Below are 16,637 nucleotides of genomic sequence, written 5' to 3' on the forward strand. Positions count from 1 at the left end.
GCCCGTGCGCCCTCGGGACTCGCCGCGGTGCGTATCCAGGTGGGGCCCGTGCGCCCTCGGGACTCGCCGCGGTGCGTATCCAGGTGGGGCCCGTGCGCCCTCGGGACTCGCCGCGGTGCGTATCCAGGTGGGGCCCGTGCGCCCTCGGGACTCGCCGCGGTGCGTATCCAGGTGGGGCCCGTGCGCCCTCGGGACTCGCCGCGGTGCGTATCCAGGTGGGGCCCGTGCGCCCTCGGGACTCGCCGCGGTGCGTATCCAGGTGGGGCCCGTGCGCCCTCGGGACTCGCCGCGGTGCGTATCCAGGTGGCGCCCGTGCGCCCTCGGGACTCGCCGCGGTGCGTATCCAGGTGGCGCCCGTGCGCCCTCGGGACTCGCCGCGGTGCGTATCCAGGTGGCGCCCGTGCGCCCTCGGGACTCGCCGCGGTGCGTATCCAGGTGGCGCCCGTGCGCCCTCGGGACTCGCCGCGGTGCGTATCCAGGTGGCGCCCGTGCGCCCTCGGGACTCGCCGCGGTGCGTATCCAGGTGGCGCCCGTGCGCCCTCGGGACTCGCCGCGGTGCGTATCCAGGTGGCGCCCGTGCGCCCTCGGGACTCGCCGCGGTGCGTATCCAGGTGGCGCCCGTGCGCCCTCGGGACTCGCCGCGGTGCGTATCCAGGTGGCGCCCGTGCGCCCTCGGGACTCGCCGCGGTGCGTATCCAGGTGGCGCCCGTGCGCCCTCGGGACTCGCCGCGGTGCGTATCCAGGTGGCGCCCGTGCGCCCTCGGGACTCGCCGCGGTGCGTATCCAGGTGGCGCCCGTGCGCCCTCGGGACTCAGTGCAGTGCATCCCCAGGTGGCGCCCGTGCGCCCTCGGGACTCAGTGCAGTGCATCCCCAGAGGTGCCAGTGCGCGCTCTGGACTCACTGCAGTGCATCCCCAGTGGTGCCAGTGCACTCTCGGGAGTCACCGGGGTACATCCCCAGTGGTGCCAGTGCGCTCTCGGGAGTCACCGGGGTACATCCCCAGTGGTGCCAGTGCGCTCTCGGGAGTCACTGAAGTGCATCCTCAGTGGTGCCAGTGCACTGTATGGAGTCACTGCAGTGCATAGCCAGTGGTGCCAGTGCACTCTCTGGACTCACCGGGGTGCATCCCCAGTGGTGCCAGTGCACTCTCTGGACTCACTGCACTGCATCCCCAGTGGTGCCAGTGCACTCTCGGGAGTCACTGCAGTGCATATCCAGCGGTGCCAGTGCACTCTGTGGACTCACTGCAGTGCATATCCAGCGGTGCCAGTGCACTCTCGGGAGTCACTGCAGTGCATCCGCAGTGGTGCCAGTGCACTCTCTGGACTCACTGCAGTGCATTCTAGGCGGTGCCAGTGCACTCTCTGGAGTCACTGAAGTGCATTCCCAGTGATGCCAGTGCACTCTCTGGACTCACTGCAGTGCATCCCCAGTGGTGCCAGTGCACTCTCTGGAGGCACTGCACTGCATCCCGAGTGGTGCCAGTGCACTCTCTGGAGTCACTGCAGTGCATCCCGAGTGGTGCCAGTGCACTCTCTGGACTCACTGCAGTGCATCCCCAGTGGTGCCAGTGCACTCTCTGGACTCACTGCAGTGCATTCTAGGCGGTGCCAGTGCACTCTCTGGAGGCACTGCACTGCATCCCCAGTGGTGCCAGTGCACTCTCTGGAGTCACTGCACTGCATCCCGAGTGGTGCCAGTGCACTCTCTGGAGTCACTGCAGTGCATCCCGAGTGGTGCCTGTGCACACTCTGGAGGCACTGCACTGCATCCCCAGTGGTGCCAGTGCACACTCTGGAGGCACTGCACTGCATCCCCAGTGGTGCCAGTGCACACTCTGGAGGCACTGCAGTGCATCCCCAGTGGTGCCAGTGCACTCTCTGGACTCACTGCACTGCATCCCCAGTGGTGCCAGTGCACTCTCTGGACTCACTGCAGTGCATCCCCAGTGGTGCCAGTGCACTCTCTGGACTCACTGCAGTGCATCCCCAGTGGTGCCAGTGCACTCTCTGGACTCACTGCACTGCATCCCCAGTGGTGCCAGTGCACTCTCTGGACTCACTGCAGTGCATCCCCAGTGGTGCCAGTGCACTCTCTGGACTCACTGAACTGCATCCCCAGTGGTGCCAGTGCACTCTCTGGACTCACTGCACTGCATCCCCAGTGGTGCCAGTGCACTCTCTGCACTCACAGCACTGCATCCCCAGTGGTGCCAGTGCACTCTCTGGACTCACTGCAGTGCATCCCGAGGTGTGCCCATGCACTCTCTGGACTCACTGCACTACATCCCCAGTGGTGCCAGTGCACTCTCTGGACTCACTGCACTGCATCCCCAGTGGTGCCAGTGCACTCTCTGGAGTCACTGCACTGCATCCCCAAGGTGCCAGTGCACTCTCTGGACTCACTGCAGTGCATCGCCAGTGGTGCCAGTGCACTCTCTGCACTCACGGCACTGCATCCCCAGTGGTGCCAGTGCACTCTGTGGACTCACTGCACTGCATCTCCAGTGGTGCCAGTGCACTCTCTGGACTCACTGCACTGCATCTCCAGTGGTGCCACTGCAATCTCTGGACTCACTGCAGTGCATCCCCAGTGGTGCCAGTGCACTCTCTGGACTCACTGTACTGTATCCCCAGTGGTGCCAGTGCACTCTCTGGACTCACCGGGGTGCATCCCCAGTGGTGCCAGGGCACTCTCTGGACTCACTGCACTGCATCCCCAAGGTGCCAGTGTACTCTCTGCACTCACTGCACTGCATCCCCAGTGGTGCCAGTGCACTCTCTGGACTCACTGCAGTGCATCCCCAGTGGTGCCAGTGCACTCTCTGGACTCACTGCACTGCATCCCCAGTGGTGCCAGTGCACTCTCTGGACTCACTGCACTGCATCCCCAGTGCTGCCAGTGCACTCTCTGCACTCACTGCACTGCATCCCCAGTGGTGCCAGTGCACTCTCTGGACTCACTGCACTGCATCCCCAGTGGTGCCAGTGCACTCTCTGGACTCACTGCACTGCATCCCCAGTGGTGCCAGTGCAGTCTCTGGACTCACTGCAGTGCATCCCCATTGGTGTCAGTGCATTCTCTGGACTCACTGCAGTGCATTCCCCAGTGGAGCCAGTGCACTCTCTGGACTCACTGCACTGCATCCCCAGTGGTGCCAGTACACTCTCTGGACTCAGTGCAGTGCATCCCCAGTGGAGCCAGTGCACTCTCTGGACTCACTGCACTGCATCTAGTGGTGCCAGTGCACTCTCTGGACTCACTGCACTGCATCCCCAGTGGTGCCAGTGCAGTCTCTGGACTCACTGCACTGCATCCCCAGTGGTGCCAGTGCACTCTCTGGACTCACTGCACTGCATCCCCAGTGGTGCCAGTGCACTCTCTGGACTCACTGCACTGCATCCCCAGTGGTGCCAGTGCATTCTGTGGACTCACTGTACTGAATTCCCCGTGGTGCCAGTGCACTCTCTGGACTCACTGCACTGCATCACCAGTGGTGCTAGTGCACTCTCTGGACTCACTGCACTGCATCACCAGTGGTGCCACTGCACTCTCTGGACTCACTGCACTGCATTCCCAAGGAGCAAGTGCACTCTCTGGACTCAATGCACTGCATCCCCAGTGGTGCCAGTGCACTCTCTGGACTCACTGCACTGCATCACCAGTGGTGCTAGTGCACTCTGAGGACTCAGTGCAGTGCATTCCCAGTGGTGCCAGTGCACTCTCCGGACTCACTGCACTGCATCCCCAGTGGTGCCAGTGCACGCTCTGGACTCACTGCACTGCATCCCCAGTGGTGCCAGTGCACTCACTGGACTGACTGTACTGCATTCCCAGTGGTGCCAGTGCACTCTCTAGACTCAATGCACTGCATCCCCAGTGGTGCCAGTGCACTCTCTGGACTCACTGCAGTGCATCCCCAGTGGTGCCACTGCACTCTCTGGACTCATTGCACTGCATCACCAGTGGTGTCACTGCACTCTCTGGAATCACTGCACTGCATCCCCAGTGGTGCCAGTGCACTCTCTGCACTCACTGTACTGCATCCCCAGTGGTGCCAGTGCACTCTCTGGACTCACTGAACTGCAACACCAGTGGTGCCAGTGCACTCTCTATAGTCACTGCAGTGCATTCCCAGTGGTGCCAGTGCACTCTGTGGACTCACTGTACTGCATCCCAGTGCTACCAGTGCACTCTCTAGAGTCGCTGCAGTGCATCCCCAGTGGTGCCAGTGCACTCTCTGGACTCACCGCACTGCATCACCAGTGGTGCCAGTGCACTCTCTGCACTCACGGAACTGCATCCCCAGTGGTGCCAGTGCACTCTCTGGACTCACTGCACTGCATCCCCAGTGGTGCCACTGCACTCTCTGGACTCACTGCACTGCATCCCTAAGGTGCCAGTGCACTCTCTGGACTCACTGCAGTGCATCCCCAGTGGTGCCAGTGCACTCTCTGGACTCACTGCATTGCATCCCCAGTGATGCCACTGCACTCTCTGGACTCACTGCACTGCATCCCCAAGGTGCCAGTGCACTCTCTGGACTCACGGCACTGCATCCCCAGTGGTGCCAGTGCACTCTCTTGACTCACTGCACTGCATCACCAGTGGTGCTAGTGCACTCTCAGGACTCAGTGCAGTGCATTCCCAGTGGTGCCAGTGCACTCTCTGGACTCACTGCACTGCATCCCCAGTGGTGCCAGTGCACTCTCTGGACTCACTGCAGTGCATCCGCAGTGGTGCTACTGCACTCTCTGGACTCACCGGGGTGCATCCGCAGTGGTGCCAGTGCACACTCTGGACTCACTGCAGTGCATCCCCAGTGGTGCCAGTGCACTCAGTGGACTCACTGCACTGCATCCCCAGTGCTGCCAGTGCACTCTCTGCACTCACTGCACTGCATCCCCAGTGTTGCCAGTGCACTCTCTGGACTCACTGCACTGCATCCCCAGTGGTTCCAGTGCACTGTCTGGACTCACTGCAGTGCATCCCCAGGGGGGCCAGTGCACTCTCTGGACTCACTGCAGTGCAGCCACTGAGGTGCCAGTGCACTCTCTGTACTCACTGCAGTGCATTCCCAGTGGTGCCTGCGCACTCTCTGGACTCACTGCAGTGAATCCCCGGTTGTGCCAGTGCACTCTCTGGACTCACTGCACTGCATCCCCAGTGGTGCCAGTGCACTCTTTGGACTCACTGCAGTGCAACCCCAGTGGTGCCAGTGTACTCCATGGACTCGTTGCACTGCATCCCCAGAGGAGTCTGTGCAGTCTCTGGACTCACTGCACTGCATCCCCAGTGGTGCCAGTGCACTCTCTGGACTCACTGCAGTGCATCCCCAGTGGTGCAAGTGCAGTCTCTGCACTCACTGCAGTGCATCGCCAGTGGTGCCAGTGCACTCTCTCGACCCACTGCAATGCATCCCCACTGGTGCCAGTGCACTCTCTGGACTCACTGCAGTGTATCCCCTGTGGTGCCATTGCACTCTCTGGACTCACTGCACTGCATCCCAGTGGTGCCAGTGCAGTCTCTGGACTCACTGCAGTGCATCCCCAGTGGTGCCAGTGCACTCTCTGGACTCACTGCAGTGCATCCCCAGTGGTGCCAGTGCACTCTCTGGACTCACTGCACTGCATCCCCAATGGTGCCACTGCACTCTCTGGACTCACTGCACTGCATCCCCAATGGTGCTACTGCACTCTCTGGACTCACTACAGTGCAGCCCCTGAGTTGCCAGTGCACTCTCTGTACTCACTGCAGTGCATTCCCTGAGTTGCCAGTGCACTCTCTGTACTCACTGCAGTGAATCCCCAGTGGTGCCAGTGCACTCTCTGGACTCACTGCACTGCATCCCCAGTGGTGCCAGTGCACTCTCTGGACTCACTGAACTGCATCCCCAGTGGTGCCAGTGCACTCTGGGGACTCACTGCACTGCATCCCAGTGGTGCCAGTGCACTCTCTGGACTCACTGCACTGCATCCCCAGTGGTGCCAGTGCAGTCTCTGCACTCACTCCAGGGCATCTCCAGTGGTGCCAGTGCAGTCTCTGGACTCACTGCACTGCATCCCCAGTGGTGCAAGTGCAGTCTCTGCACTCACTGCAGTGCATCTCCAGTGGTTCCAGTGCACTCTCTGGACTCACTGCAGTGCATCCCCAGTGGTGCCAGTGCACTCTCTGGATCACTGCAGTGCATCCCCAGTGGTGACAGTGCAGTCTCTGGACTCACTGCACTGCATGCCCTGTGGTGCCAGTTGAATCTCTGGACTCACTGCACTGTATCCCCTGTGGAGCCTCTGCACTCTGTGGACTCACTGCACTGCATCCCCAGTGGTGCCAGTGCACTCTCAGGACTCACTGCAGTGCAACCCCAGTGCTGCCAGTGCACTCTCTGGACTCACTGCAGTGACTCCCCGGTGGTGCCAGTGCACTCTCTGGACTCACTGCACTGCATCCCCAGTGGTGCCAGTGCACTCTCTGGACTCACTGCAGTGCATCCCCAGTGGTGCCAGTGCACTCTCTGGACTCACGGCACTGCATCCCCAGTGGTGCCAGTGCACTCTCTGGACTCACTGCAGTGAATCCCCGTTGGTGCCAGTGCAATCTCTGGACTCACTGCACTGCTTCCCCAGTGGTGCCAGTGCACTCTCTGGACTCACTGCAGTGCATCCCCAGTGGTGCCAGTGCACTCTCTGGACTAACTGCACTGCATCCCCAGTGGTGCCAGTGCACTCTCTGGACTCACTGCACTGCATCCCCAGTGGTGCCAGTGTACTCTCTGAACTCACTGCACTGCATCCCCAGTGGTGCCTGTGCAGTCTCTGGAGTCACTGCACTGCATCCCCAGTGGTGCCAGTGCAGTCTCTGCACTCACTACAGTGCATCTCCAGTGGTGCCAGTGCACTCTCTCTACTCACTGCAGTGCATCCCCAGTGGTGCCAGTGCACTCTCCGGACTCACTGCAGTGCAACCACAGTGGTGCCAGTGTACTCCATGGACTCAGTGCACTGCATCCCCAGTGGAGCCTGTGCACTCTCTGGACTCACTGCAGTGCATCCCCAGTGGTGACAGTGCACTCTGTGGACTCACTGCACTGCATCCCCAGTGTTGCCAGTGCACTCTCTGGACTCACTGCACTGCATCCCCAGTGGTTCCAGTGCACTGTCTGGACTCACTGCAGTGCATCCCCAGGGGGGCCAGTGCACTCTCTGGACTCACTGCAGTGCAGCCCCTGAGGTGCCATTGCACTCTCTGTACTCACTGCAGTGCATTCCCAGTGGTGCCTGTGCACTCTCTGGACTCACTGCAGTGAATCCCCGGTTGTGCCAGTGCACTCTCTGGACTCACTGCAGTGCATCGCCAGTGGTGCCAGTGCACTCTCTGGACTCACTGCACTGCATCCCAGTGGTGCCAGTGCACTCTCTGGACTCACTGCAGTGCATCCCCAGTGGTGACAGTGCACTCTCTGGACTCACTGCAGTGCATCCCCAGTTGTGCCAGTGCACTCTCTGGACTCACTGCACTGCATCCCCAATGGTGCCACTGCACTCTCTGGACTCACTGCACTGCATCCCCAATGGTGCCACTGCACTCTCTGGACTCACTACAGTGCAGCCCCTGAGTTGCCAGTGCACTCTCTGTACTCACTGCAGTGCATTCCCTGAGTTGCCAGTGCACTCTCTGTACTCACTGCAGTGAATCCCCAGTGGTGCCAGTGCACTCTCTGGACTCACTGCACTGCATCCCCAGTGGTTCCAGTGCACTCTCTGGACTCACTGCAATGCATCCCCAGTGGTGCCAGTGCACTCTTTGGACTCACTGCAGTGTATCCACTGTGGTGCCAGTGCACTCTGGGGACTCACTGCACTGCATCCCAGTGGTGCCAGTGCACTCTCTGGACTCACTGCACTGCATCCCCAGTGGTGCCAGTGCACTCTCTGGACTCACTGCGCTGCATCCCCAGTGCTGCCAGTGCAGTCTCTGGACTCACTGCACTGCATCCCCAGTGGTGCAAGTGCAGTCTCTGCACTCACTGCAGTGCATCTCCAGTGGTGCCAGTGCACTCTCTGGACTCACTGCAGTGCATCCCCAGTGGTGCCAGTGCACTCTCTGGATCACTGCAGTGCATCCCCAGTGGTGACAGTGCAGTCTCTGGACTCACTGCACTGCATCCCCTGTGGTGCCAGTTGAATCTCTGGACTCACTGCACTGTATCCCCTGTGGAGCCTCTGCACTCTGTGGACTCACTGCACTGCGTCCCAGTGGTGCCAGTGCACTCTCTGGACTCACTGCACTGCATCCCCAGTGGTGCCAGTGCACTCTCAGGACTCACTGCAGTGCAACCCCAGTGCTGCCAGTGCACTCTCTGGACTCACTGCAGTGCATCCCCAGTGGTGCCAGTGCACTCTCTGGACACTCTGCAGTGAATCCCCGGTGGTGGCAGTGCACTCTCTGGACTCACTGCACTGCATCCCCAGTGGTGCCAGTGCACTCTGTGGACTCACTGCAGTGCATCCCCAGTGGTGCCAGTGCACTCTCTGGACTCAGTGCACTGCATCCCCAGTGGTGCCAGTGCACTCTCTGGACTCACTGCAGTGAATCCCCGTCGGTGCCAGTGCAATCTCTGGACTCACTGCAGTGCATCCCCAGTGGTGCCAGTGCACTCTCTGGACTCACTGCAGTGCATCTCCAGTGGTGCCAGTGCACTCTCTCTACTCACTGCAGTGCATCCCCAGTGGTGCCAGTGCACTCTCTGGACTCACTGCAGTGCAACCCCAGTGGTGCCAGTGTACTCCATGGACTCAGTGCACTGCATCCCCAGTGGAGCCTGTGCACTCTCTGGACTCACTGCAGTGCATCCCCAGTGGTGACAGTGCAGTCTCTGCACTCACTCCAGTGCATCTCCAGTGGTGCCAGTGCACTCTCTGGACCCACTGCAATGCATCCCCACTGGTGCCAGTGCACTCTCTGGACTGACTGCACTTCATCCCCAGTGGTGTCAGTGCACTCTCTGGACTCACTGCAGTGCATTCCCAGTGGTGCCAGTGCACTCTCTGGACTCACTGCAGTGCATCCCCAGTGCTGCCAGTGCACTCTCTGGACTCACTGCACTGCATCCCCAGTCGTGCCACTGCACTCTCTGGACTCACTGCACTGCATCCCCAGTGGTGCCAGTGCACTCTCTGGACTCCATGCACTGCATCCCCAGTGGAGCCAGTACACTCTCTGGACTCACTGCAGTGCATCCCCAGTGGTGCCAGTGCACTCTCTGGACTCACTGCACTTCATCCCCAGTGGTGCCAGTGCACTCTCTGTAGTCATTGCTCTGCATACCCAGTAGAGACAGTGCACTCTCTAGACTCACTGCAGTGCATCCCCAGTAGTGCCAGTGCACTCTCTGCACTCACTGCAGTGCAGCCCCAGTGGTGCCAGTGCACTCTCTGGACTCACCGCAGTGCATCCCCAGTGGTGCTAGTGCACTCTCTGGACTCACTGCACTGCATCCCCTGTGGTGCCAAGGCACTCTCTGGACTCACTGCTCTGCGTTGCCATTGGTGCCAGTGCACTCTCTGGACTCATTGCAGTGCATCCCCAGTGGTGCCAATGCACTCTCTGGACTCACGGCACTGCATCCCCAGTGGTGCCAGTGCACTCTCTGGACTCACTGCAGTGCATCCCCAGTGGTGCCAGTGCACTCTCAGGAGTCACTGCGCTGCATCCCCAGTGGTTCCAGTGCACTCTCTGGACTCACTGCATTGCATCCCCAGTGATGCCACTGCACTCTCTGGAGGCACTGCACTGCATCCCCAGTGGTGCCAGTGCACTCTCTGGACTCACCGCACTTCATCCCCAGTGGTGCCAGTGCACTCTCTGGACTTGCCGGGGTGCATCCCCAGTGGTGCCAGTGCACTCTCTGGAGTCACCGGGGTGCATCCCCAGAGGTGCCAGTGCACTCTCTGGACTCACTGCACTACATCCCCAGTGGTACCTGTTCACTCTCTGGACTCATGGAACTCAATCCCCAGTGGTGCCAGTGCACTCTCTGGACTCACTGTACTGCATTCCCAGTGGTGCCTGTGAAGTCTCTGGACTCACTGCAGTGCATCCCCATTGGTGCCAGTGCAATCTCAGGACTCACAGCAGTGCAGCTCCAGTTGGTGCCAGTGCACTCTCTGGACTCACTGCACTGCATCCCCAGTGGTGCCAGTGCACTCTCTGGACTCACTGCATTGCATCCCCAGTGGTGCCAGTGCACTCTCTGGACTCACTGCAGTGCATCCCCTGTGGTGCCATTGCACTCTCAGGACTCACTGCACTGCGTCCCCAGTGGTGCCAGTGCACTCTCTGGACTCACTGCACTGCATCCCCATTGCTGACAGTGCCCTCTCTGGACTCAGTGCACTGCATCCCCAGTGGTGCCAGTTCACTCTCTGGACTCACTGCAGTGCATCCCCAGTGGTGCCAGTGGCTCTCTGGACTCATTGCACTTCATCACCAGTGGTGCCACTGCACTCTCTGGACTCACTGCACTGCATCCCCAGTGGTGCCAGTGCACTCTCTGGATTCACTGCACTGCATCACCAGTGGTGCCAGTGCACTCTGTGGACTCACTGCACTGCATCCCCAGTGGTGCCAGCGCACTCTCTGGACTCACTGCACTGCATCCCCAAGGTGCCAGTGCACTCTCTGGACTCACTGCACCTCATCCCCAGTGGTGCCAGTGCACTCTCTGGACTCACTGCACAGCATCCCCAGTGGTGCCAGTGCACTCTCTGGACTCACTGCACTGCATCCCCTGTGGTGCCAGTGCACTCTCTGAAAACACCGGGGTGCAACCGCAGCGGTGAAAGTGCACTCTCTGCACTCACGGCAGTGCATCCCCAGTTGTGCCAGTGCACTCTCTGGACTCACTGCACTGTATCCCCAGTGGTGCCAGTGCACTCTCTGGACTCACTGCAGTGCATCCCCAGTGGTGCCAGTGGCTCTCTGGACTCATTGCACTGCATCACCAGTGGTGCCAGTGCACTCTCTGGAGTCACTGCAGTGCATTCCCAGTGGTGCCAGTGCACTCTCTGGACTCACTGCACTGCATCCCCAATGGTGCCACTGCACTCTCTGGACTCACTGCACTGCATCCCCAGTGGTGCCAGTGCACTCTCTGGATTCACTGCACTGCATCACCAGTGGTGCCAGTGCACTCTGTGGACTCACTGCACTGCATCCCCAGTGGTGCCAGCGCACTCTCTGGACTCACCGCAGTGCATCCCCAGTGGTGCTAGTGCACTCTCTGGACTCACTGCACTGCATCCCCTGTGGTGCCAAGGCACTCTCTGGACTCACTGCTCTGCGTTGCCATTGGTGCCAGTGCACTCTCTGGACTCATTGCAGTGCATCCCCAGTGGTGCCAATGCACTCTCTGGACTCACGGCACTGCATCCCCAGTGGTGCCAGTGCACTCTCTGGACTCACTGCAGTGCATCCCCAGTGGTGCCAGTGCACTCTCAGGAGTCACTGCGCTGCATCCCCAGTGGTTCCAGTGCACTCTCTGGACTCACTGCATTGCATCCCCAGTGATGCCACTGCACTCTCTGGAGGCACTGCACTGCATCCCCAGTGGTGCCAGTGCACTCTCTGGACTCACCGCACTTCATCCCCAGTGGTGCCAGTGCACTCTCTGGACTTGCCGGGGTGCATCCCCAGTGGTGCCAGTGCACTCTCTGGAGTCACCGGGGTGCATCCCCAGAGGTGCCACTGCACTCTCTGGACTCACTGCACTACATCCCCAGTGGTACCTGTTCACTCTCTGGACTCACGGAACTCAATCCCCAGTGGTGCCAGTGCACTCTCTGGACTCACTGTACTGCATCCCCAGTGGTGCCTGTGAAGTCTCTGGACTCACTGCAGTGCATCCCCATTGGTGCCAGTGCAATCTCAGGACTCACAGCAGTGCAGCTCCAGTTGGTGCCAGTGCACTCTCTGGACTCACTGCACTGCATCCCCAGTGGTGCCAGTGCACTCTCTGGACTCACTGCATTGCATCCCCAGTGGTGCCAGTGCACTCTCTGGACTCACTGCAGTGCATCCCCTGTGGTGCCATTGCACTCTCAGGACTCACTGCACTGCGTCCCCAGTGGTGCCAGTGCACTCTCTGGACTCACTGCACTGCATCCCCATTGCTGACAGTGCCCTCTCTGGACTCAGTGCACTGCATCCCCAGTGGTGCCAGTGCAGTCTCTGTGTTAGTGTTGGGGAGAATCGAATGGATGTTTTACTAATGTCTCTTAGGTAATGGGACCTACAGTATAATTAAGCATTGCCAAATGTACTTACATTATCAATTAATCTATGTATACTGGATACTTAGGGAGTACATTGAACAATCAAAAGAATCATTGAAGGGGAACCTTGGGAGGGAACAGGTACAACCTGACCTTGGATAAGGGCCTGGAAATGATGAAATGAGTTGAAGCAGAACCAAGAAGCGGAGGGAGCATGCGTCGAGTAAGAAAGGTGAAAAGTTTAGCGGAGAGGAAGACTCCTTACTTCATCTGGACGACCACCTGGACGACCACCAGAGTGCGCCACGCATGTGCAAAGGGGAGGGGAGCTAATTAGAATGAAAAGCGAGGCTGCTGTTGCAACCTGTAATGAATATGTATACCTGACGCAATATTGTATGTATAAATAACGGCTGGGAAGTAACGGGACTTGAAGCCAGATTTGGGCACCTGCCCCGGCTTCCAGCGCTGAATAAAGCACCTTCATATAATCACTTGGTGATTATGTGGTTGCTAGGCTAACATCTGGACTCACTGCAGTGCATCCCCAGTGGTGCCAGTCCACTCTCTGGACTCACTGCAGTGCATCCCCAGTGGTGCCAGTGCACTCTCTGGACTCACTGCACTGCATCCCCAGTGGTGCCAGTGCACTCTCTGGACTCACTGCAGTGCATCCCCAGTGGTGCCAGTGCACTCCCTGGACTCACTGCAGTGCATCCCCAGTGGTGCCAGTGCACTCTCTGGACTCACTGCAGTGCATCCCCAATGGTGCCCATGCACTCTTTGGACTCACTGCACTGCATCCCCAGTGGTGCCACTGTACTCTCTGGACTCACTGCACTGCATCCCCATTGGTGCCAGTGCCCTCTGTGGACTCACTGCACTACATCCCCAGTGGTGCCAGTGTACTCTCTGGACTCACTGCACTGCATCCCCAGTGGTGCCAGTGCACTCTCTGGACTCACTGCAGTGCATCCCCAGTGGTGCTAGTGCACTCTCTGGACTCACTGCACTGCATCCCCTGTGGTGCCAAGGCACTCTCTGGACTCACTGCTCTGCGTTGCCATTGGTGCCAGTGCACTCTCTGGACTCATTGCAGTGCATCCCCAGTGGTGCCAATGCACCCTCTGGACTCACGGCACTGCATCCCCAGTGGTGCCAATGCACTCTTTGGACTCACGGCACTGCATCCCCAGTGGTGCCAGTGCACTCTCTGGACTCACTGCAGTGCATCCCCAGTGGTGCCAGTGCACTCTCAGGAGTCACTGCGCTGCATCCCCAGTGGTTCCAGTGCACTCTCTTGACTCACTGCACTGCATCCCCAGTGGTGCCAGTGCACTCTCTGGACTCACTGCACTGCATCCCCAGTGGTGCCAGTGCACTCTCTGGACTCACTGCAGTGCATCCCCAGTGGTGCCAGTGCACTCTCTGGACTCACGGCAGTGCATCCCCAGTGGTGCCAGTGCACTCTCTGGACTCACTGCACTGCATCCCCAGTGGTGCCAGTGCACTCTCTGGACTCACTGCAGTGCATCCCCAGTGGTGCCAGTGCACTCTCTGGACTTGCCGGGGTGCATCCCCAGTGGTGCCAGTGCAGTCTCTGTGTTAGTGTTGGGGAGAATCGAATGGATGTTTTTCTAATGTCTCTTAGGTAATGGGACCTACAGTATAATTAAGCATTGCCAAATGTACTTACATTATCAATTAATCTATGTATACTGGATACTTAGGGAGTACATTGAACAATCAAAAGAATCATTGAAGGGGAACCTTGGGAGGGAACAGGTACAACCTGACCTTGGATAAGGGCCTGGAAATGATGAAATGAGTTGAAGCAGAACCAAGAAGCGGAGGGAGCATGCGTCGAGTAAGAAAGGTGAAAAGTTTAGCGGAGAGGAAGACTCCTTACTTCATCTGGACGACCACCTGGACGACCACCAGAGTGCGCCACGCATGTGCAAAGGGGAGGGGAGCTAATTAGAATGAAAAGCGAGGCTGCTGTTGCAACCTGTAATGAATATGTATACCTGACGCAATATTGTATGTATAAATAACGGCTGGGAAGTAACGGGACTTGAAGCCAGATTTGGGCACCTGCCCCGGCTTCCAGCGCTGAATAAAGCACCTTCATATAATCACTTGGTGATTATGTGGTTGCTAGGCTAACATCTGGACTCACTGCAGTGCATCCCCAGTGGTGCCAGTGCACTCTCTGGACTCACTGCAGTGCATCCCCAGTGGTGCCAGGGCACTCTCTGGACTCACTGCAGTGCATCCCCAGTGGTGCCAGTGCACTCCCTGGACTCACTGCAGTGCATCCCCAGTGGTGCCAGTGCACTCCCTGGACTCACTGCAGTGCATCCCCAGTGGCGCCAGTGCACTCTGTGGACTCACTGCACTGCATCCCAGTGGTGCCAGTGCACTCTCTGGACTCACTGCAGTGTATCCCCTGTGGTGCCAGTGCACTCTGTGGACTCACTGGGGTGCATCCCCAGTGGTGCCACTGCACTCTCTGGACTCACTGCACTGCATTCCCAAGGAGCAAGTGCACTCTCTGGACTCACTGCACTGCATCCCCAGTGGTGCCAGTGCAGTCTCTGGACTCACTGCACTGCATCCCCAGTGGTGCCAGTGCACTCTCTGGACTCACTGCACTGCATCCCCAGTGGTGCCAGTGCACTCTCTGGACTCACTGCACTTCATCCCCAGTGGTGCCAGTGCATTCTGTGGACTCACTGCACTGAATCCCTCGTGGTGCCAGTGCACTCTCTGGACTCACTGCACTGCATCACCAGTGGTGCTAGTGCACTCTCTGGACTCACTGCAGTGCATCCCCAGTGGTGCCAATGCACTCTCTGTACTTACTTCACTGCATCCCTAAGGAGCCAGTGCACTCTCTGGACTCACTGCACTGCATCCCCAGTGGTGCCCGTGCACTCTCTGGACTCACCGGGGTGCATCCCCAGTGGTGCCACTGCACTCTCTGGACTCACTGCACTGCATTCCCAAGGAGCAAGTGCACTCTCTGGACTCAATGCACTGCATCCCCAGTGGTGCCAGTGCACTCTCTGGACTCACTGCAGTGCATCCGCAGTGGTGCCACTGCACTCTCTGGACTCACCGGGGTGCATCTGCAGTGGTGCCAGTGCACACTCTGGACTCACTGCAGTGCATCCCCAGTGGTGCCAGTGCACTCTGTGGACTCACTGCACTGCATCCCCTGTGGTGCCAGTGCACTCTCTGCACTCACTGCACTGCATCCCCAGTGTTGCCAGTGCACTCTCTGGACTCACTGCACTGCATCCCCAGTGGTTCCAGTGCACTGTCTGGACTCACTGCAGTGCATCCCCAGGGGGGCCAGTGCACTCTCTGGACTCACTGCAGTGCAGCCCCTGAGGTGCCATTGCACTCTCTGTACTCACTGCAGTGCATTCCCAGTGGTGCCTGTGCACGCTCTGGACTCACTGCAGTGAATCCCCGGTTGTGCCAGTGCACTCTCTGGACTCACTGCAGTGCATCGCCAGTGGTGCCAGTGCACTCTCTGGACTCACTGCACTGCATCCCCAGTGGTGCCAGTGCACTCTTTGGACTCACTGCAGTGCAACCCCAGTGGTGCCAGTGTACTCCATGGACTCGTTGCACTGCATCCCCAGAGGAGTCTGTGCAGTCTCTGGACTCACTGCATTGAATCACCAGTGGTGCCAGTGCACTCTCTGGACTCACTGCACTGCATCCCCAGTGGTGACAGTGCACTCTCTGGACTCACTGCAGTGCATCCCCAGTTGTGCCAGTGCACTCTCTGGACTCACTGCACTGCATCCCCAATGGTGCCACTGCACTCTCTGGACTCACTGCACTGCATCCCCAATGGTGCCACTGCACTCTCTGGACTCACTACAGTGCAGCCCCTGAGTTGCCAGTGCACTCTCTGTACTCACTGCAGTGCATTCCCTGAGTTGCCAGTGCACTCTCTGTACTCACTGCAGTGAATCCCCAGTGGTGCCAGTGCACTCTCTGGACTCACTGCACTGCATCCCCAGTGGTTCCAGTGCACTCTCTGGACTCACTGCAGTGCATCCCCAGTGGTGCCAGTGCACTCTTTGGACTCACTGCAGTGTATCCACTGTGGTGCCAGTGCACTCTGGGGACACACTGCACTGCATCCCAGTGGTGCCAGTGCACTCTCTGGACTCACTGCACTGCATCCCCTGTGGTGCCAGTGCACTCTCTGGACTCACTGCGCTGCATCCCCAGTGCTGCCAGTGCAGTCTCTGGACTCACTGCACTGCATCCCCAGTGGTGCAAGTGCAGTCTCTGCACTCACTGCAGTGCATCTCCAGTGGTGCCAGTGCACTCTCTGGACT

This window comes from Anser brachyrhynchus (genome assembly GCF_964034855.1).
Source record: "Anser brachyrhynchus genome assembly, chromosome: 12".
In the NCBI taxonomy this organism is placed as follows: domain Eukaryota; kingdom Metazoa; phylum Chordata; class Aves; order Anseriformes; family Anatidae; genus Anser; species Anser brachyrhynchus.